The following is a 23,902-nucleotide window of genomic DNA, read 5'->3' on the forward strand; positions in this document are numbered from 1 at the left end:
TTCTCTATAAACATCTCTGTCAGGATAAATTAAATCTTAGAACAAATACTGACACATACACAGACTTAGATTAATCAAACCCTGATTATGAAGCAGACCCGCAACAGTTCATATAACCTATTCATGGGGCTCTTTGAAGACCAGGTTTCTATCTCTTTAGATGCCTCGGCTACCTCCTTGCACCAGAGGTCACTCTAGATAGATCCAAAGCTATTACAGAATCTGGAATCTGCAAACATCATAACTGCCGCTATATATCCTCTCAAACTAGTGGTTTTCAACCGTGAGCTTTGAAAACCACTAATGCTTTGCCTGGTCCCCCAGGGATTCTCGTTTTATTGTCCTGAAGAGTGGCTTCAGCATTTGCAGCTCCTAAAGCATTCCAGGTCTATCTGATGTGCAGCCAAGTTTAAGAACTGTATCCCTAAAGCAGGTTCAGGCCACACGACTGTTTATGAATCAAGCCTTGGTCTCCATTGCGAAGGAGGAAGTCTACCAACCTCATTTGATTCTTTTTTTTTTAAGATTTTATTTATTTATTTGACAGAGAGATCACAAGTAGGGAGAGAGAGAGGGGGAAGCAGGCTCCCTGCTGAGCAGAGAGCCAGATATGGGGCTCCATCCCAGGACCCTATGATCATGACCTGAGCCGAAGGCAGAGGCTTAACCCACTGAGCCACCCAGGTGCCCCTCATTCGATTCTTAAAACCTCTTGGTGCAGAGGTGGGCAGTACCTCTTACACTAGGTTCATCCAGTCCATAAACCTTAACTGCTTTCGACTTCTCTGTGAGAGTCCAATTACAAAAATCGTTGCTATAGTCAACACACTTATTTCACCAATAATAATCCATCTTTGGCATTTAATATGTTAATCTGCAAAGCCTAGCTTGCTGATTGAAAGACAAGGAACAGAAGCACTTTCAGTAGCTGTCTCCGGAGTTCCAACGTGAGCGCCAGCCGACCATGCTTAAGCTGTGCCTTGTTCTTTAGTGTGGTATGGGGACCAAGCTGGTGCTCGAAATAACTATTAAAACATGAGAGATGTTATATATGGGCGTACATCTGTGTGTGCTGTGTGTCCATACAATTTTAAATATAGACCGCAGGACACCCTTGCTCACTGCTATCAAGTGGGTAACCCGGATCCTGGGTCCTATTTTCTTTTTCTTTTCTTTTTTCTTTTTTTTTTTTTTTTTTAAAGATTTTGTTTATTTATTTGACATAGAAAGATCACAAGTAGGCAGAGAGGCAGGCAGAGAGAGAGGGGGAAGCAGGCACTCCACTGAGCAGAGAGCCCGATGTGGGACTTGATCCCAGGACCCTGAGATCATGACCTGAGCCAAAGGCAGAGGCTTAACCCACTGAGCCACCCAGGTGCCCCCTGGGTCCCATTTTCAGCTCCTTCTGTTGGAGAATCTGTTCTCCACTTCTTCCATTGGGAGAATGGAAGAACTTATGTATGAACTTTACATATTACCTAATATCTCTCCCCTTTGATGAATACAGTGAGAATGGAGAACTTCTCCCAGAAGTCTGCATCCTCTCTGCACCTGCTCTGTCTTCCCCTTACCTCCACAAAGCAATTTTAATCCTGGTGATAGTAGTGGTCCATCTTAAATAAATCGTAGCAGCCATAGCGTAGACAGTGTAGAGTGTTGTCTTTGTTTGGAAAGTCACAAAAAATGATCTGATTCCACAAAACAAACCTCTGACCATGCTTTCTTGTTTAGAGAAAAGTCATGGTTTGTCTTTCGGCATTAACTAGCTCCAAAGAAACACAGGTGAGGCTAATCCTCAGGCTCTCTCAGTAATAGGGTGACCCTACTCCTGAAATCTTTTGGGCCTCAGCAACCTCCTAATCCTGCCTCACCTTCCATATTACTGGCCATGTTTTCTTAATGGTTGTAGTTTATTACATGATTTTTTGGTTTTGCTTTAAATTATTAAAAAAAAAAACAGAATTCTTGTGTTACAATGAGGGCTACAGCTGTCATGGAAATGCTCTAACTCCTGTAATACTGTAATTCATAATAAATATGTATATTTGGTCTTCCTCCTATTTCTAGCATAGAGCTCCTCAAACCCTAGGAATCTTCTAAGTGGTGAGAGCCAGATGGGTGTCTTTTGTTATGTTAACGAGGCAACTGAAAAGCCCCTACGTAGTAGGCCTGGTTGCCAGGGGAACCATCCCGGTTTTGGAAGGTTGGAACTTTGTTGCTCACTGACCTTTCTCCCCTCACTGACCTCCAGGGAGGGAAGAGTGACTGGAGGTTGAAATCAGTCACCAGTGGCCAGTGAGTGAATCAACAGCCTACACAAAGAAGCCTCCATAAAAACCCAAAAGCACAGGATTCAGAGGGCTTCAGATTCATAAACACATGGAGATGTGGCAGGCCTGGAGAGGGCACGGAAGCCCCACACCCTTCCCACATACCTTGCCCTGTGCATCTCTTCCATCTGCCTGCTCCTGCGTTCTGTGCTTTTATAATAAACCGGTGATCTTGTAAGTAAACTGTTTCTCTGAGTTCTGTGAGCCACGCTGGCAAATAAAATGAACCCAAGGAAGTTCTGGAAAACTCCAGTCTATAGCAGGTCAGTCCACATTATCCGGACTTGCAACTCGCATCTGAAGTGAACTGGGGGAAATCTTATAGGGCTGACCCCTTCACCTGTGGGATCTGACGCGCTCCCCAGGTAGATAGTGTCAGAGTTCAGTTAAATTGTGGGGCCCTCAGGTGATGCCTGAGAATTGCTTGTTGGTGTGGGGAACCTCCCAGCGGACACACACCCACACACTGGGTTGGTAACCAGAACCTTTAACTCCCTACCCCCCCGAGGCTGATTTGGCATTTTAGCTCAGGTGTGGACTCCCACTTCCCAGAAAGCCCAGATTGTTAGACGCACTTACTCATACCCTGAGCTGAATTGCCTCTTCCTCACTCAGAAGTTTATTACTTGCAGGAACAGCTCAGAGTTCACATAGAAGCGTTCATATTTTTCCATGGCCATCCATAACTGTTCTTCCTTATGCGGACCTTCCCGTGTCAGCCCAGGGGATGTGATGGATTATGCAATATTCTTACACTCAGCCTCTCAGTCTCATTACAATCCATTGTTTGCAAGTCAGCAAGGACTTCTAGAAGTCCATCTCCTCTCTCTTGCAAGGTCAGAGGTGACTTATCCCTCTTCTCATCCAGAGTTAGTGTTAGTCCTTGAAGCAGGTAGACACTGCACAAAAATTCTTCAGAAACTCTGACGAGACCCCGTTTAGCGGGCTGCAGTCACTGAAGCTACGTAATCTCATGTACAAACACATAATGTGTTACATTTTAGCAAACTTGACTCTCTATTTCCCAGTTTGCTGAGGAACGAAATAAACACTTCTGGTAAACTCAGCCACTTCTTGATTTCTCTCAGTATCATTTAGTAAGTAAATTCTGGATTTCCACTTTTATCATCTCTTTCCCTCTGAGTTACTTTTCCTGTGAATGGTGAAGAAGGGAGTAGGATTTGCCATCTGAAAATATGTGTCTTTGACATAAGAATTATTTTAGGCTGATTTTATTTTTAAAAATAAATTTATTTATTTATTTATTTATTTATTTATTTATTTATTTATTTATTTGACAGAGATCACAAGTAAGCAGAGAGGCAGGCAGAGAGAGAGAAGAGGAAGCAGGCTCCCCACTGAGCAGAGAACCTGATGTAGGGCTTGATCCCAGGACCTTGACCTAAGCCGAAGGCAGAGGCTTTAATTCACTGAGCCACCCAGGCGCCCCTAGGCTGATTTTTAAAAATTTTATTTATTTATCAGAGAGAGAGAGAAAGAGCACAAGCAGGGAGAGGGGCAGGAAGAGATAGAAGCAGGCTCCCCTCTGAGCAAGGAGCCCTACACAGGACTAGAACCCAGGACCATGGGTTCATGACCTGAGCCAGCCAAAGGCAGATACCCTACACACTGGCATCGCTACATCCTACCCTACATCCTGGCATCCCTAGGCTGATTATTTTTAAGGGACAGACAAAAGAAAAGTTCTAAAACCTGAGAAGTTACACTTTTGTAAAATAAATTTACACATATAAGGGAAATTTCCATTTGTAACAGTGTCTCCCTCTCCGCACCAGAAAGAGAATGACTCAGTCTCTAGAAACTTTTATCAGTGGAGAAGACATGGACTTAAATCTGCACAACCAGCTTTCCCTTGATTAATGCGCTTTCCTCACAACCTCCCATAACTATCTCCACACTCCCCAGGCAACATCTCTTGTCTTTTTTTTTTTTAAGATTTTATTTATTTATTTGACAGACAGAGATCACAAGTAGGCAGAGAGGCGGCAGAGAGAGAGAGAGAGGGAAGCAGGCTCCCTGCTGAGCAGAGAGCCCGATGCGGGACTCGATCCCAGGACCCTGAGATCATGACCTGAGCCGAAGGGCAGAAGCTTAAACCACTGAGCCACCCAGGCGCCCAACATCTCTTGTCTTTAACTGGAGATAGTATTTAAGATGATGGTTCGGGCCATTTGGAGAGTTACTCATTTTCCTGGGTATCTCCCATGTATACTGGAGGTATACATGTAATTAAACCTCTGTTTGTTTTTCTCCCGGTAATCTGTCTCATATTACAGGTGTCTCAGTCAAGAACATAGAATGGTAGAGGGAAAATTTTTCTTCCTCCCCTATAGTGGAATACTTTATAGGTGCCATACTAGGTTTTATATTTTGTCCACAGAACTTTCTGCACACAATGGTCATCAATCCCAGGATGAGACAATGATGTTTGCCCTGTGATGCCAGATCTGCACAATCTGATGCCAGATCTTCCTCATCTGAAACACTGAGTCCCAGTGTGCCTACATCAATGACTCTTTCTGTCTCCCAGTTCTCTCTTCTCTTCCAAGAGAGAATGGATTATATCTGCTTGGCTACAGAAAATGCTAAGACTTTTGTGTCAGTAGTCACTTTAGCTGGTGCCTGTGATGCACATTGCAGTTTGGTTTATTGCATATTCATGATAAAACTATTGTCTTTTTCTTCTTTTGTGGAGAGGTTTTCTGGATTGGCAAGAAATACTGTTTCTAATCACTTCCTCAATACAAAGAGCCCACCTCATATGGTCAGAAGCCTTCTATATCAAGAATATTTTAATAGAATTTTTAAATTCCACAGAAAAGGAGCTAATTTTTCTTTTGTTTCATACAAAAAGTTCTGTAACTATTTAGACGAATCTTCCCACTAAAAACAACTCAAAACTTGGATAAAAATTTAAAAACATCACATTAAAAAACATCAAAGAGCAGATAAGACTCTGGCGAAAAAAGTCCAGGCCAAACTTGTACTCTAAAACAAGAACTAAAAAAATAATAATAATAATAAAATCTAAAAAAATCAAATAAATAAATAAATAAATAAAATGAGAACTAAAAGGGTGCTTAGCAAGGATGCCTGGCTGGCTCAGTTGGAAGAGCATGTGACCTTGTGGACCTCAGTTGGAAGAGCATGTGATCTTGGGGTTGTGAGTTCGAGCCCCATGTTGGATGCAGAGCTCATTTAAATAAATAAGCTTAAAAAAATAAAAATAAATTAAACGGAGCTTAGCAGAACTCAGGACAACCAATTGTACCTTCCAGTCCTTCACACTCAAAGACTGAGCTTCTTTGATTTTGGAGGTCTAGATTTTCTTGGGCAGAAGAATTGTCCCTTCTAGGTTCTTTAGTCTAATAATGAAATTGATATAGCATAGACTAAAGGAGAAAAATAAATTTAATTACATATGTACAAGAGCCCCACAGACCCCTGGGCAGTCAAGGCATTGAGGTTTCTATACCATCCTGAGATAAGGAGAAGGGGGTAAGGATCTGGGCTTCAAAGAGGAGGAAGACAATGGGCAGGAAGATGGAAGAGCACATATTTTGTGTTCAGATATTTGCCAACCCATGCAGATAAGTCTTTTTGATGGGGCACCTAGGTGGCTCACTCAGTTAAGCATCTGACTCTTGATTTCAGATCAGGTCATGATCTCAGAGTCATGAGATAGAGCTCTGCATGGGACTCTCCTGAGTATGGAGCCTGCTTAGGATTCTCTCTCTCCCTCTGCCCCTCCCCTGATTGCAAGTTCTTCCTCTCTTAAAAAAAAAAAAGAAAGAAAGAAAGAAAGAAAAATTCTTTTTGATATAAAAAGTTATCGCTGGGGCTCCTGGGTGGCTCAGTCAGTTAAGCATCTGCCTTCAGCTCAGGTCATGATCCCAGGATCCTGGGATCATACCCCACACTGGGTTCCTTGCTCAGTGGGGAGCCTGCTTCTCCCTCTCCCTCTACCTGCTGCTCCTGCTGCTTGTGCGCTCTCTCTCTTGCTATCTCTCTCTCTCTCTCTCTGTGTGTCAAAGAAATAAATAAAATCTTAAAAAAACATGTTATCTCTTCCTGGTACTGGACCCCGATCTAAATTCTTTTACATAGTTAAGGGGGAGGTAATAACTTCTCCTGAGTCTACTGGGTCTTATTTGCCTTCAGCTCAAAACAATCCACATGGCAAAGTAACACATTTGGAAATGGCATGTTCTGCTTCCCATCATGGAAAAGACGGAAGGAGGACTACAGAAGTCAAGACCCAGGGCCTACCTCCAGCAGAAAAGTCCAGAATCCAAAAGGGTTACAACCTTAGTGTTAAAGTAAACCAGAATTAATCTCATCTCAGGGTTGCAGGAAAATCATTTTGGTGTTGAGTGGAGTGGGAGAAAAAGGGAAAGAAAAACACATCATAACCCCGGGGTGCCTGGCCTGCTCATTCAGTAGAACATATGACTCTTAATCTCAGGGTTCTCAGGGTCATGAATTGGAGACTGCGTTGGGTGTAGAGATAACTTAAACAAACAAACAAACAAAAAATGGCCATGAAGCAGTTCTACTATAAATTAGGACAAAAAAAATTTACTAGAGATGAAGAGAATCGGTTTGTAAAGATGAAAGGCTTATTTCAGTAAGGAGATAAAACAGACTAGATTGAAGGATTGGTCAGTTAACAGATGGATCAATAGATCCAAAAAATGTAAAATTACAACAAGAAATAAACACTGTAAGCATTGTGGGAGATTTTAGCATATCTGTTTTCTGGTAATCACCATGCAAAAAAATCAATTAGCCATAGAAGATTGGAACACCATTAACAAACATGGCTTAATGGTTATACATGTATGTGTGTGTAAGTATGTAAGTTATTTCACTCAAATGTAAGTTATTTCACCCAACAACACAGTACACATTATTTTGATCATATGTAGATTACTTACAAATATTGACCATAAAATGGACATAATTATTATAGCAGCAAAAAAAGGAAGTGATTACCGTGAAAGAGAAAGCTTTATACTGATAGGGGAAGTTGGGTTGGGGGAAGAGGTTGTGCCCAATAGGTAAATGGGACGGTTATACAGGTATTCATTCCTCATATTCCATTAAATTATGCTTTGATGTTTACAGATATTCTATATTTTCTTACATTTAACAATACAGTTAATTTAAAAATAAGGACAATTCTTTTACCATCTTCCTAGATAATATCTTATGCACTTTAATTAATCTCATCCCAACATATGATGCTGCCTTGCATTTAAATCTATTTATAAACCTATTAGACATTATTAGTATTTGAACACAGTCGGTTTTCCTCCCTTCTTTCATTTTGGACCTTCCACCAGGAAGCTTTTTCCTTCTGGCAAAAGATACTTAGAGTGTAACTGTTCTGGTAGTGTTCCAGTTTTGACCAGATGTTTGCATTTTAGTTATTTGTTAAAATTTACGTTTATGTACTTTTTAATATGATAATAAAATTAAGAATATTTTTATAAACTTAAATATTTTTAAAAGAATAATTTCAGGGGGTGCCTGGATCAGTGGGTTAAGCCTCTGCCTTCAGCTGAGGTCATGATCTCAGGGTCCTGGGATCGAGTCCGATGTTGGGCTCTATGCTTGGCAGGGAGCCTGCTTCCTGCTCTCTCTCTCTGCCTGCCTCTCTGCCTACTTGTGATTTCTCTCTGTCAAATAAATAAATAAAATCTTTAAAAAAAAAGAATAAGTTCAGATTTTATGCCAAATATTTTTGGCTATACTGGTTTTACTCTGGTTCCATGGCTGGCTGAGTATACCATACATATTTTCCTGCAGACTTCCTCTCTAGTGTGTACTTTGTCTCACAATGAAAAGAAGTTGTTAACAACTTATGATGCTTTCCTTAGACACCACAATATCCAAGAAAATGTTATGTGTTTCTGAGGATCATGGATTTGGAATTGAAATTTCAGGCTCAGATCTGGATACTACCATTTTAGAAGCTGTCTCACTTTATCAAAAGGTCCTTATTTATTCTCATTTTCAAGTAAGTCATTGACAAATGGAGAAAATAAGACCATTTTGCCCTTTTCACAGGACTACTGAGAAATACTAAGGGAATAAAATATGGGAATAGGCTTTATAAAATGGATAAGTAACCTATGACTTTAAACTAATATTATTTATGTAGATATGGAGAGGAAAAAATAAAAGTTAAAATGTTCAGTATAAAATGAAAATGAGGATATATTTAGGTATGTGGTAAAGCATTATGGTACAATAGAAATAGTAGGGTGTTTAGACTCAGATACGATTATTTGGAATTATTTAAGTTTCTACTCTGCTGCCCATTAGCTTTAGAATCTCCTGCAAGTTACCTTTCCTGAGTCTTGGTTTCTTCACCTGTAAAATGGAAATAATAACACATCACTGATGCCTCATTTACTGTGAGGCTCGAATAGAACACTATGTCTGTAGCACCTGGAACTTAGTAAGTGTACCATCAGTGTCAGTCTCTACAGTGCAAATTCAGTAGACAGAATGATGAGAATAAGGGTGCTTGGGTGACAGAGTTGGTTAAGCATCCAGCTCTTGGTTTTGGCTCAGGTCACAATCTCAGGGTCTTGAAATGGAGCCCCATGTCCGGCTCCACACTCAGCATGGAGTTTGCTTCTCTCTCCCTCTGCCCCTCCACCTTCTCCTCTCTGTTCCTGCCCCCCACTTCAAATAAATAAGTAAGTGTTAAATAAAAAATGAAGAAGAAGAATGATGAGAACAGAGTGTGATTATGGTGTTGGTAGAAAGTGTTCTATTGGGATAGAGATTGAGCCCCACATCGGGTTCCTTCGCTCAGCAGGAAGCCTGCTTCTCCCTGTCTCATTTCCCCTGCTTGTGTTCCCTCTCTGGCTGTCTCTCTCTCTGTCAAGTTGATGAAGTCCCAGAACCTAAGTCAGGTTCGGTGGGGTGAGGAGGTTCGGAGCCGACGACTAAAGAAAGAATTCTTAAGACGTCGTTGGTGCAAAATGGTGGTTTATTAGAGCACGGGGACAGGGCCCGTGGGCAGGCAGAGATGTGGCTGCCCCGGGTTGTGAAGGTGGGCATGTTATATACCCCACGGTTGGCGGGGAGGTGGTGAAGGAATGGGAGATTTCCACAGAGTTCTCACATGCTAGGGAGGGTCTACAAGGTGCCGGGGGGAGTCTTTGCCCTTATGGCTTGATCAATGTCGTCTTTAGGTCAGGCACTAACATCAAGATAATGGGGGATTCTTGGTGGGGCATTATGATCTGGCTATCATTTACATTCCTTTATACTCCAGTCTCCTCCAGTTTATGGTGGGAGGCGGACATTAGGGCTTCAGGAACCAAGAGTTATTTGCCTCTGGAAATTTGTGCTATTGATAAGGTAACCTCCCTGTTTAGGTCTCTAGGACATCTTGTAGGGCAAGGGAGATTCCTGTTCTGCAGGATTGCGATCCCTGCAAGTTAACTATTTACCATTTTATGGCAGTCAGGGGTGCCTGAGGAATGCTACACATATGGAGGGGAATGGGTGAAGAGGGGGTGCAAGGCGCCAGCTTTTGCTTTGTCCTCAGCCAGCCTCCTGCTCCCTCATCAAAGTAAGTAAAAATCTTTAAAAAAAAATGTTGTCTATTCAGCTGAGATTCTCCCCCAGAAGTCAAAGGGAACAGATAAGACTGAATTTCCAAATAATAGAACAGTAAACTACAAAAGTCATTGGGAGTTTTTAAAATACTGTCCCTAAGCCCATCTCTGACCTTTGCTGAAATTTGATTAACAGCTTGGTCTAAGATTAATTTCCTTTTCTTTCCTCTGGCTCCCCCTGGCTTGGCAGGAAACATCACTACCCATAGATTCCGCCTAGAGAAGTTTACACTTGAGCTCACAGGGGAAGAAGTGATGAGGAGGTGCGTTGTTTGCAGGCAGCACCTACCTCCAGGGGTGCGAATGCCCCATAGTCACAGATCTGAGTGCAGAACCCAATCTGGGACTAAGAGATCCAGAGGCTGCTTCTACCTCACAGCCTTCTGGGAATGCCCCCTTTTGACTCTGCTCCACTCCACCTCTCATTTGTATAAGGGGAAAATTGTCCATGAAAACAAATACACAAAACCCACAAATTTCCTTCATCATGTATGTTTTCCATTAGTTTTTTCAACCACACCCTCCCAACCTTTCATGCCCAGCTCCTCCTTGAAAAAGCAAACCTATAAACAGTTGAAACAAACAAGCAACAGCAAAAGTATCATGAGATCTGCAAGCCTCACAAGTGTTAGGCAAAAAGGAGTTTTCTTTCATGGGGAGGAATAAATAAGGCTAGAAATAATTGGGTGCAGGGAAGTGGGTTGAAAGGAAAATTTGGAAATTCCATCCGAGGAATTTTTAGTCTGAGACCACACTGTTGACAAGGAGGCATTATGTGTTGGTTCATGGTGAGGTGGGTCAAGGTTCAGGGACTGGGGAAGGTAGAGAAGCTAAACTAAAGTCTGATTAAAGAGCATTTTGTTCCTATTGACCAGCAGGAACAAGCCGATCAGCTCATCTTTTATGAGAAAAAGAATGGGAATTGGAAGGGTGAGTGTCTGGCTTTGTCTTAGGTAAGCTGAGCATCTAAGTCTTTTCTAAATGATATGGAAAAGAGTGTTTCTTTGCAGTAAGCCATTTCCTTTGTCAGCCTAAAATTGTCAGGAGGCAATAACTAAGCAAAACAGTTTGTTTGGGATCTAAGAATTGCAATTCAGGGTGCACAGATTTGGGCAGCAACCCAAATAGTGTCCCAGTACGAAGTAAAAATCAGAGGTTTCCAAAGAAAAATATAAATATAAATATATATATATGAGATAGATTACAAATATATACCCAAAAATACAATATGTATATATGGTATTTTTATATACATAATCAGAATTTATATACATAATCAGAATTCTTTGTAATCTATCATCTATGATAGATTACAATAGATAATCTATGATAGATTACAAAGATATAGGAAGTATATATACACACACACACACACACATACACACACACACACACACATATATATATATGTATGACATAGATATATGAGATAGATTACGAAGAATTCTGATTATAAGTTATTGGTGGCAGAAAACTAAGTATTTGCGGTCTGGCCTAGTCCGAAAGTTCATAGTTCTGCCTGATGAGGAAGTGCATAAGGTCCACCTCCTTAATGGCGTCCCAGTTCTGTCTTAAAACCCCTTGACACAGGGACCTCTTTTTATTTCTTCTCTCACACCTTAAACACAAGTGGGTGGAAGAGATTCCTTTAACTATTGTTACCTTTAATTATTCAGGTAAAATTCAACGTAATTAAAACCAAAACAAACTATTCAGGTAAAATTCAACGTAATTAAAACCAAAACAAACTATTCGGGTAAAATTCAACGTAATTGAAACCAAAACAAAAAAGTAAAAGAGAAAGAAAGTGCAGGAATTTCTTTGTTTCTTCTTCTCCGCACTGAGCTACTCCAAGGCCGGGTGTCAGGGAAGCCGACTGGCCCAGGAGGGAGACGGAGAGGAGCGGGAGGCTCCCCAGCTCGAAGGAGCGTCCCTTCGGGCTCGCGGAGACCGCAGCGTCGTCCCCTGTGACGAGGGAGGGAGAAGAGCCCCGGGCCCCCCGAGGGACGTGGAGAGAGGGGCCGGTCGGAACCAGGGCCTGCTCTGTGGTCTGCGACGGTGACCTCGTGCAGGGTGACGGCGGGCCCGGCCCCCGGGACACTTCACCCTGTTGGCGCGTCTTCGTCCCTCCGGCGTCGTCGTACTTTCAAAGCATCATTTTGCAGGCGGGTCCACGAGGCCGGACGAGGCTGCCTGACTTGTGGGGGCTTCAGGGGCGAGGGCTCCGGCCTCTCCGAGCCAGGTCGGGCTTGCGGGGGGTGGGGGTGGGGGTGGGAGACGGGGGTGGGGGCAGGAGCGGGTTCCCAGAGGAGCCGTGGGTTTCTCCTTCCTCAGGTGCACGCATCATTTTCTGTGTCCTGATGATGAGATTTGCTCAAAAACGAGCAAGTTTAAGTCCGTTTTCCGTAAATACATTAGAACTTACAGAGCTTCCGGGCTCCTGGGGGGCCCCATCCTGAAGGGTCTGCCTTCGGCTCAGGTCATGATCCCGGGGTCCTGGGATCGAGCCCCAATCAGGGAGTCTGCTTCTCCCTCTCCCTCTGCTGCTCCCCCTGCCTGCGTTCCCTCTCCCACTGCGTGTCTGCCAAATAAATAAACAAAATCTTAAAAAAAAAAAAACCTAAAAACTTACAGAACTTCTTCATAAAGCAATACCTAGAGAAAATAGAAAATAGAAAAGAAATCTGCCTAGAGCACTAGTGATGGGAACTTAATGTTTTCCGTAATTTAGCCTTCATTTGCTGAAGTAGGACACTCAAGTCATGGTCTCTCTGTTCTATTTGTTAGCCTGTGGTTTTGAGCTCTGTGTGTGTGTGTGTGTGTGTGTGTGTGTGTGCATTCACTCTTTAATTATAGTTTCTTCGTGTCACAATTGAACTCTGCTTATTCCCAGTAGTGAGGATAAAAGGAAGTAGCAAATTCGCCGGAGTTTCTCTTTATCTTTCTTTTCCCAAGGCTAGCCAGTTCCTCAACTGACCTTGATGCCATTAGCTAGGATGATCCTGATGCTTAAAAGGAAAAACAGCACCAAGTCCCTGATTCAAACTGCAGGACTCTGCATTCACTTTTATTCACCATGGGATATAATCAAGGCACAATGTTGTCAAAAACCAACCTCTGTGCTCCAAAGCGGAAATGTTACAGGAAGACAGCATGGACGGATAAAGAAGAAGGTAGTTTATTACTTTGCCAGGCAAAGGAGGCTGCTGCCGGCTCCTGCCCCCAAGAGGGCAAGCCCGCCCAGGGTAAAAGACTGAGAAGTTTTATACGAAAATACAGGATCGGGGCCATTTAGATAGGAATCTGCTACGAACTGCCAGCTGCGTTTATCACATCCTCAAGGTGATGTTGCGACTAGCACTGGCCTCTGGCACCCAAGTCTCCTTAGGAAGTATATATCAAGAGCAGTGAGATCTCCATATTGATACTGAGTTCCTAGAACAAAAATTCTACAGAAAAACAAATGAATGGGAGGAGGAGGCTTTGAGAATAAGGAAGAGAAGAATGTGTTCAGTTTAAAGTCAAGCCTTGCTGAAACACTAGTGTGCCCATCTTAATTTCCAACCATCTTTACGTTTCTGTAGTGGTTTCAGTGTAACAAAAACCAGTGGTCAGTTGTCTTTTCTTTGGCAGACAAGGGCCGAAGAAATCTTGTAAAAGGCCTTGTTCAGAGATGTGGACAGAGTGGGAAGCAGTGGGACTTGGGGAGGACTCTCACCAGGTGGCCATAAGTTTGGGTTTCTGGCCAGGATACCAGTATTTAGTGACAGAAGTAACAAGAGCCCCAAATTCTATGAGGGCCCTCAGTATTTGTAGGCAGTCTTACAGGAAGGTAGAGCCCAGGAATAAGACAAAAGCCCAGGTGCCGGCAGGACAGTTAACTTGATTCTGAGCCCTGGCGTGTTAAACTTTGTTTTCCCCTAAGAGGAGGCAGAGTGACTCCACTTCTGTTATTCTAATGGCTTTAGAGTGGTTGTCAGACAGTGGAAGTAACAAGGTAGAACTCATCTTTTGTACCTACCATTGTAGAAAAATCTCTGTGTTTTCAGTACAAATGAATTTGTTAGAGTCACAAATTTATTTTTTGAGAACGGCCATGAACGGACCAATTTAAAATTAAAAAGCTTACTTGTGGACAAGTAAATCTATGTCCCACATAGGAGATGGGTTATGACATTAAGCAAGGACAAACGGATATTGAGCCAAACATCAGAAGGCTAGTGTGCGCTTTACAGTTTTTGGTGAATAAATCCAATTTCCTGTAATAAATGCTTCAGCAGACAGCATTTTCTACAGAAAGCAGAGATAGCAACCTCCTTATTGTAATTATAATCTTGAGGTTAAGGATTATATTGCACTAGGGATAAAAATAAAACCCTGTAAATGAAAACAGAATGTCATAAGAGAATTTCTTCCATTTACAACAGACTTGTCCCCAAATCAACTTGACAACAACAGGATAAATAATATAGAGAGATTAAGTTAAATGAGTGTGAAATTAATGCTTTTTGTACCTTATGCCTCAATGATAATTTGTAAATATTTTCCTAACTTCTTGATTATCTTTTCAATAAGGATTAACAGAGAACCTTGTATCTTGCATCCTCAAAAGCCCTTGTACCAAGTTTTCTTATTAAAGAAATAAGACGGACAGCAACAGTTGGTGTATGGTTTTATTTCAACCAAAGTGAGTCACCACATTTGGTAGTTGAACATTTTCAATTCCACATTATACTCTAGAGAGTTTGCTTAAATATTTGTCAAGCATTATTTTATTTGACCTTCCTTAACATTTTATGAACGAGGTATTGTTGTTTGCATTTTCCAAGTCAAGAAACTGAGGGTTAGTTCTCAGGTAGCATGTGATGAAGAGGGACTAGAACCCAGACCCTCTGCTTCCAAAACCCTCTGTCAGGCAGGGGACCATGGGCCAAGACAGCATGATGGTAAAGTCTGAGGCCCAATTTGCAAAAGTGCTTCCATTGCATGAGGCTGCACACATAAGTAGATACATGTTGAATAATGTGGCAGTGCCACCTATGGACAGATGACCAAATCCAGTCCAAGTGGATTTGGGGATTACCTGGTGGTGAATGACTGATTTTGCAGGTGAAATTTTTCCTGGTGCTTTTGTGAGTTGACTTTCAACATGTAAGGAACGGATGGCACCAGATTTTTGAGTAGCCTGCTTCTTTTTTTTGCAGAAGTATATCTACACTGATCTTTCGCTGTGAAAAATCCCAGTGGGGGGGTGTTGGGAGGGACTCCTACTACATAATGACTCATTGGGCTGAAATGAATCTTAGACAATTGAGGCAATTCATAAGCATCTTTTTTTTTAGATAATTTTTTTAAAGATTTTATTTATTTATTTGACAGAGAGAGATCACAAGTAGGCAGAGAGGCAGGCAGAGAGAGAGAGAGAGAAGGAAGCAGGCTCCCTACTGAGCAGAGAGCCCGATGCGGGACACGATCCCAGGACCCTGAGATCATGACCTGAGCCGAAGGCAGCGGCTTAACCCACTGAGCCACCCAGGCGCCCCTCATAAGCATCTTTTAATGATACTGTTCTTTCAAAGATGATAATGAGGTTTCTTTATTTTTTTAATTCTTAATTTTTAAAAAATAATCTCTACACCCAGCATGGGTCTCAGACTCATGACCCTGAGATCAAGATCAAGAGTCAGATGCTCTACAGAGTGAGCCAGCCAGGTGCCCCAGTTTCTTTATTTTAGAATGCATTTTTGCTGACAAATTATATCGCATTTTCTTTTGAATATTCCCATAATATAAAAGAATGTTTGTGTCAAGATATAATAATATCCCATTTAAGAATGAAGCTCACTTTCATTTATTTAAAGAGAAAGATGATAATTTGGGGATGGCATTTGAGTAATGCTCTCATTTACTATATGTCAGTGTCTCCAGGAGTTAATAAAGTCCATGCAGAACACAATAGTGCTGTCCACCCAAAGAACAGGGGCACTACAGGATCTTTGAGAGCCCCTCAGAGCCTCTTATTTTATGATTATTTAAAGAAAACGTGGTCATATAGGGGTACCCACAGGAGAGCAGGGGTAGGAACACAGTGCTGGGAATTTAGGAGCTAATACTCTAATTCCAGGATTTTTTGTAAATTGAGGACTCAGAAGCAAACCATACCCTCATTTGACCTGAGTCTCCTATATTCAATATGAAAAGCATGAAATAAATCATTTCTAAGGTGAATTTAGACTACAAAATTCCACAAATTTAATGCATTTGAGTTTTGTGGCATTAAGATAATTGCAGAGCACTTCTAAGTGTATAGTTTTAAGTTTCAGACCAATAATGTAAAGAAAATATAGAAATAAGTTCTTTTTAAAGACAATTTTCAAACTTCCACACCTGATCTGTGAATAGAATTCCAGTCTGTACTTATAGAAAAATATAATTTGGGCAACCAACGAGGTATAAAAATGCATTTATACAATGAATAAACTCATAGTACATGCCATCTGGAAACTGTATTTATATGAAGATGCCAGTAGTCTGGGGAAAAGAAAACATCCAGTATGAATATGAAGAGTATATCTTCCTTCCTCCTAGAAGAAAACACCATAAATGGCTAGGAGTTTTCATCCATATTATTGGGGGATATAAGGAAATATTTGAATGGTTCAAATAGTACCCTGCACAAGTTATTTGGTATTCTAACATGTGGCTTCAGATTTCTGAAAAATGTCACAAATTAGAGCACATACACTTACGGATGCCAGCTTTCAGGATGTTTCCCCAACATCTGGTCGTCATGATCTGCTCACATTGCCAGGGTCTTGTTTGATTGCCTCGAGGAAAATCTAAGCCACCCCCCTCCCCGCCACTGGACATGGAGAGCACCATGTAAACAATACTATGACATGGTTACCAGCACTTTCCTGTCCTTTCAACCGAGGTGTGGCATTAGTTTCTATACATCTCACTTAGTTCAAGGAGGGAGCAAACGGGCTTAGACCCTGGCATAGAAATTCACATTTTAAAGTAAGAATTCACAAAATATTTCCTAAATCTACTAATCTGTTGTTATTGACTAGAATAACCACATTTTTCTCTAAGTCACTTCATATAGAATATCTTGCCTCCCCATTTTGTCTGTATGGCAAATTCCTATTTACCATTCCATACATATGTTACCTCCTACAGGAAGTCTGCCACATATCCTCGGTTCGATCAGTTACCTACTCTCTTGTCAGTGTATAGCATTTGGCCCCTGGGTCCCTTCGAACGTTCACATGCTGCATACGGATGTGCTTCTCTCTGCCCAGAATTTGATCAAGGAATGGTCCTGTCAAGGCACATTTCTGAAGGATGTCAAGGCATGAGGGAGTAACAAAACAACACTAAAATAAATTGGATTTGGATTGGTACTTTATTCAGGCTTGCCAAAAACTATTTGCACTAATAATGGTATGGTAGACTATACTTTCAGGCAGAAATTTAAAAAGCCACATCGGTGGCTTAGTCAGTTAAATGTTTGACTTCAGCTCCGGTTGTGACCTTGGGGTCCTGGGATCGAGCCCCATGTCAGGCTCCCTGCCCAGTGGGGAGTCTGCTTTTCCTTCTCTCTCTGCCTGCTTCTCCCTCTACTCATATTCTCTCTCTCTCCCCATCAAGTAAATTAATAAAATTTTCAAAAAATAAAAATAAAAAAAGAGGAGAAATGGAAGAAAGAAGGAAAGGATGGAGGGAGGAAGGGCAGAAAAAAGGGGGAGGGCAGACAGGAACTCATTGTCAGTTTTTAATCATTACATTGGGTATCATTCATATGTGACTTCATGGTATAGCTGGGTGCCATTTCACCAGCCCAGATATAGGAAGCTAGTTGCAGTAGTAAGCATATTATTGTCACATAGGATAAAATTATCTTATATGAACATAGTTGCAAGATCTTGATACAAGGGGTTTAAAAGTTTTTTGTCTTATTTTTCTATTTGGCAATATACTTCTAAAGTTACCATAGATTTTCTGATCTCCAGTTCTCTATTTTTTTTTCTTTACTTTTATTTCTTGGTTTTATTGAACTGGACACTTTCAAAACACATTACAAGATTTTCGAGAAAGTAATAAAGTAAGTCACTCATTCACAGTGGGGAAAAAAGGGACCTTATTTTGTATTACTTAATTTCTGAATTTTTGTTTTTGATGACCCCACCTTGGTAGAGAAGTTCGGTATTTCATAGATTCAGTGGAGCATGGGATTGGGATGGAAATAAATGTTATTGTGATAACAGCTCAGAAAAGCAAGCAACAAAGTATAATTTTGCAGTGGGACAAATAAAACACTTTATGAAGCTCTGGGTTTTAATTTGTATAAAAGAGACATATTTCAAAGTAATCCTGTCATTTATCTTCCTCTGTAAGGTTAGTCCTTTCTGTTGCATTCTCGCATGCATCATTTTGCCATTCTACTTAGTAGTCTGAATGGAGTTTTTCCCCAGCAATAACTTTTGGGTTGACTTTCACCTTTTCCGGCTTCATAATATATTGTAGACATATCGAGACAAGGATATTGCAACATTTTTATCCGTGTTTCCTCTATGATATGTGTAGTTTCCTGGTAAAACTGACAATGAGGGCTTAGGGAGGCAGTCTGTTAACTCTTCTGATTAATGATGCTCTCCCCACCCCCGGTTTTATTCATTTCTTACTGTATTACATCAGTTTTGATGTGAAGTTTGACAGGCACATTGAACTACTCTGCCTGATTTTCCTGAGTGGGCTTCTCCCTTTCTGCAAACTCCCAGATGTTGGCTTTGTTTCTAACCGAGGCTGACATTAATGCAGACATTCATGATAATCCTTGGTGCTTTCTGCACGATTTAATTTAACAATGGAGGGACAGTGCCGTATCCAGTGGGAGGAAGGTGGTACCTATTAGAGAACAAAGGGAATTATTCTCACTCAGAGGGCAGACCTTACTGTTAATACCCCCCCACCCCCGCATAGAATAATTGGTGTTATACATTTCAGTTTATGAAGGGGTAAGTAATCTGTTTCATCATGTCACATTTCCATATTTGAGTTTGATTTAAGATTACACTTTGTTGGCTTCATAGCAGAACTCAGATGTGGCTGCGAAGATTCTCTCAAGGCTGGAGAGAATGTTTTGGCCTCTCAGGTGGCTGAATGTGGTGTCAGGAATCTTTCTTTTTTTAATTAAATAATATATTTTATTCCATCAAACGCATCTAAAATATCATTTTGGTATATAATCAATATAAATACCATTGAGTTTTTTTCTCATTTACATTCTGTTTTATTTTTTTAATTAACATATAATGTATTATTTGTTTCAGAGGTACAGGTCTATGATTCATCAGTCTTACACAATTCACAACACTCACCATAGCAAATACCTTTCACAACGTCCTCCGCCCACCCACCCTATCCCTCCCATCCCCCTCCCCTCCAGCAATCCTCAGTTTGTTTCCTGAGATTAAGAGTCTCTTATGGTTTATCTCTGTCTCTGGTTTCCTCTTGTTTCACTTTTCCCTCCCTTCACCTATGATCCTCTGTCTCATATCAGTGAAATCCTCATATCAGTGAGATCATATAATAATTGTCTTTCTCTGATTGACTTATTTTACTTAGCATAAAAGACTCTAGTTCCATCTATGTCGTTGCCAGTGGCAAGATTTCTTTTGATGGCTGCATAACATTCCACTGTGTATTTATATACCACTTCTTCCTTATCCATTCCTCTGTTGTTGGACATCTAGGCTCTTTCCATAGTTTGGTTATTGTGGACACTGCTGCCATAAACATTGGGGTGCATGTGCCCCTTTGGATCACTACATTTGTATCTTTGGGGTAAATACCCAGTAGTGCAATTGCTGGGTTGTAGGGTAGCTCTATTTTCAACTTTTTGAAGAACTTCCATACTGTTTTCCAGAGTGGCTGCTTTCCCACTAATAGTGTAGAAGGGTTCCCCTTTCACTGCATCCTCACCAATATCTGTTGTTTCCTGACTTGCTAATTTTAACCATTCTGTCTGATGTGAGGTGGCATCTCACTGCGGTTTTGATTGGTAGTTCCCTGATGCTGAGTGATGTTGAGCACTTTTTCATGTGTCTGTTGTCCATTTGGATGTCTTCTTTTCAGAAATGTCTGTTCGTGTCCTCTGCCCATTTCTTGATTGAATTATATGTTCTTTGGGTGTTGAGTTTGATAAGTTCTTTATAGGTTTTGGACACTAGCCCTTTATCTGATATGTCCTTTGCAAATATCTTCTCCCATTCTGTCAGTTGTCTTTTGATTTTGTTGACTGTTTCCTTTGCTGAGCAAAACCTTTTTATCTTGATAAAGTCCCAGTAGTTCATTTTTGCCCTTGCCTCCCTTGCCTTTGGTGATGTTCCTAGGAAGATGTTGCTGCAGCTGAGGTGGAAGAAGTTGCAGCCTGTGTTCTCCTCAAGGATTTGTATGGATTCCTGTCTCACATTGAGGCCTTTCATCTGTTTTAGTCTGTTTGTTTATGTGGTGTAAGGAAATCGTCCAGTTTCATTTTTCCGCATGTGGCTGTCCGGTTTCCCCAAAACCATTTGTTGAAGAGACTGTCTTTTTTCCATTGGATATTCTTTCCTGCTTTGTCAAAGATGAGTTGACCATAGAGCTGAAGGTTCATTTCTGGGCTCTCTGTTTTACTCCATTGATCTATGTGTCTTTTTTTGTGCCAGTACCATACTGTCTTGATGATTATAGCTTTGTAATAGAGCTTGAAGTCTGGAATTGTGATGTCACCAGCTTTGGTTTTCTTTTTCAATATTCCTCTATTAAGGGTCTTTTCTGGTTCCATACAAATTTTAGGATTATTTGTTCCATTTCTTTGAAGAAAGTTGAGGGTATTTTGATAGGGATTGCATTAATGTGTAGATTGTTCTAGGTAGCATAGACATTTTCACAATATTTGAGCTTCCAATCCATGAGCATGGAATGTTTTTCTGTTTCTTTGTGCCTTCCTCAATTTCTTCACGAGTACTTCATAGTTTTCTGAGTACAGATTCTTTGCCTCTTTGGTTAGGTTTATTCCTAGGTATCTTACGCTTTTGGGTACAATTGTAAAAATGGGATGGATTCCTTAATTTCTCTTTCTTCTGTCTTGCTGTTGGTGTATAGAAATGCAACTGATTTCTATACATTGATTTTATATCCTGACACTTTACTGAATTCTTGCATGAGTTCTAGCAGTTTTGGAGTAGAGTCTTTTGTGTTTTTCACATAAAGTATCATATCTGCAAAGAGTGAGAATTTGACTTCTTTGCTGATTTGGATGCCTTTTATTTCTTTTTGTTGTCTGATTGCTGAGGCTAGAACTTCTAGTACTATGTTGAATAGTGTGGTGATAGTGGACATCCTGCTGAGTTCCAACCTTAGGGAAAAGGTCTCAGTTTTTCCCCATTGAGAATGATATTCTCTGTGGATTTTTCATAGATAGATTTTATGATACTGAGGTATATACAGTTTATCCCTATACTGTGAAGAGTTTTGATCGAGAAAGGATGCTATACTTTGTCAGATGCTTTTTCTGCATCTATTGAGAGTATTATACGGTTCTTGTTCTTTCTTTTATTAGTGTATTGTATCAGATTGATTGATTTGCAGATGTTGAACTAACCTTGCAGCCCAGGAATAAATTCCACTTGGTTGTGGTGAATAATCCTTTAAATGTACTGTTGGATCCTACTAGCTTGTATTTTGGTGAGAATTTTTGCATTCAAATGTTAATCAAGGATATTGATCTGTAATTCTCTTTTTCTATGGGATCATTGTTGGTTTGGGGATCAAGATAATGCTGGCCTCCTAAAATGAGTTTGGAGGTTTTCCTTCCATTTCTATTTTTAGGAAGAGTTTCAGGAGAATAGGTATTAATTCTTTAAATGTTTGGTAGAACTTCTCTGGGAAGTCATGTGGCCCTGGGCTCTCGTTTGTTGGGAGACTTTGGATGATTGATTCAGTTTCCTTACTGGTTACAGGTCTGTTCAGGTTTTCTATCTCTTCCTGGCTCAATTTTGGTAGTTTATAGTCTAGGAATACATCCATTTCTTCCAGATTGTTTGATTTGCTGGTGTATAGTTGCTCATAATATGTTCTTATAATTGTATTTCTTTGGTGTTGGTTGTGATCTCTTCTCTTTCATTCATGATTTTATTTATTTGGGTCCTTTCTCTTTTCTTTTTGATAAGTCTGGCCAGGGGTTTATCAATCTTATTCTTTCAAAGAACCAGCTCCTGTTTTCATTGATCTGTTGTACTGTTCTTCTGGTTTCTATTTCATTGATTTCTGTTTATTATTTCTCTTCTCCTGCTTGGTTTAGGCTTTAAATGCTATTCTTTCTCCAGCTCCTTTAGGTGTAGGGTTAGGTTGTATATTTGAGACCCTTCTTGTTTCTTGAGAAAGACTTATATTGCTATATATTTTCCTCTTAGGACTGTCTTTGCTGCATCCCTACTGTTGTGTTTTCATTTTCATTTTTTTCCATGATTTTTAAAAATTCTTCTTTAATTTCCTGGTTGACCCATTCATTTTTTAGTAGGATGCTCTTTAGCCTCCATGTACTTGAGTTCTTTCCAACTTTCCTCTTGTGGTTGAGTTCTAGTTTCAAAGCACTGTGGTCCGATAATATGCAGGGAATGATCCCAGTCTTTTGGTACTATTGAGACCTGATTTGTGATCCAGGATGTGATCTATCCTGGAGAATATTCCATGTGCCCTAGAGAAGAATGTGTGTTCTGTTCCTTTGGGGTGGAATGTTCTGAATATATCTGTGATGTTCATGTGGTCCAGTGTGTCATTTAAAGCCTTTATTTACTTGTTGATCTTTTGCTTAGATGATCTGTCCATTTCAGTGAGGGGGGTGTTAACATCCCCTACTATTATTGTATCATTGTCAATGTGTTTCTTTGATTTTGTTATTCGTTGACTTATATAATTGGCTGCTCCCATGTTAGGGGCATGGATATTTAAAATTGTTAGATCTTCTTGTTGGATAGACCATTTAAGTATGATATATTTTTCTTCCTCATCTCTTATTATAGTCTTTGGCTTAAAATCTAATTTGTCTGATATAAGCATTGCCACCCTAGCTATCTTTTGATGTCCATTAGCATGGTAAATTGTTTTCCACCCCCTCACCTTAAATCTGGAGGTGTCTTTGGGTCTAAAATGAGTCTCTTGCAGACAGTATACCAATGGGTCTTGTTTTTGTTTGTTTGTTTGTTTAATACATTATGATATCCTGTGTCTTTTGATTGGGACATTTAGCCCATTTACGTTTAGGGTAACTATTGAAGGATGTGAATTTAGTGCCATTGTATTGCCTGTCAGATGACTGTTACTGTGTATTGTTTCGGTTCCTTTCTGGTCTATGTTACTTTGAGGCTCTCTCTTTGCTTAGAGGACCCCTTTCAATATTTCCTGGAGGGCTGGTTTGGTATTGGCAAATTCTTTTAGCTTTTGTTTGTCCTGGAAGCTAATTATCTCTCCTTCCATTTTCAGTGACAGCCTACCTGGATATAGTATTCTTGGCTGCATATTTTTCTCATTAATGCTCTGAATATCTCATGCCAATCCTTTCTGACCTGCCAGGTCTCTGTGGATAGGTCTGCTGTCAGTCTTATATTTCTACCATTGTAGGTCAGCAGACCAAGCTGCTTTCAGGATTTTCTCTTTGTCTCTGATACTTGTAAGTTTAACTATTAGATGATGTGGTGTGGACCTATTTTTAATTGATTTTGAGGGGGTTCTCTATGCCTCCTGAATTTTGATGCCTGTTTCCTTCCCCAAATTAGGGAAGTTCTCTGCTATAACTTGCTCCAGTATACTTTCTGCCCCTCTCTCTCTTTCTTCTTCTTATGGGATCCCAATTTTTTTAACATT

At 40.6% G+C, this 23,902-nt stretch overlaps 1 long non-coding RNA gene across 1 annotated transcript; it reads left to right on the forward strand.

Annotated features, from left to right (window-relative positions):
• Window positions 1-1,956: 1,956 nt before the first annotated feature.
• Window positions 1,957-23,774, forward strand: LOC116582096. The gene is made up of 3 exons (XR_004282379.1): window positions 1,957-1,969; window positions 9,837-9,842; window positions 23,674-23,774. It is a non-coding gene; the product is annotated as an uncharacterized LOC116582096 (long non-coding RNA).
• The last annotated feature ends 128 nt before the right edge of the window (window positions 23,775-23,902 follow it).

This window comes from Mustela erminea, chromosome X (genome assembly GCF_009829155.1).
Source record: "Mustela erminea isolate mMusErm1 chromosome X, mMusErm1.Pri, whole genome shotgun sequence".
In the NCBI taxonomy this organism is placed as follows: domain Eukaryota; kingdom Metazoa; phylum Chordata; class Mammalia; order Carnivora; family Mustelidae; genus Mustela; species Mustela erminea.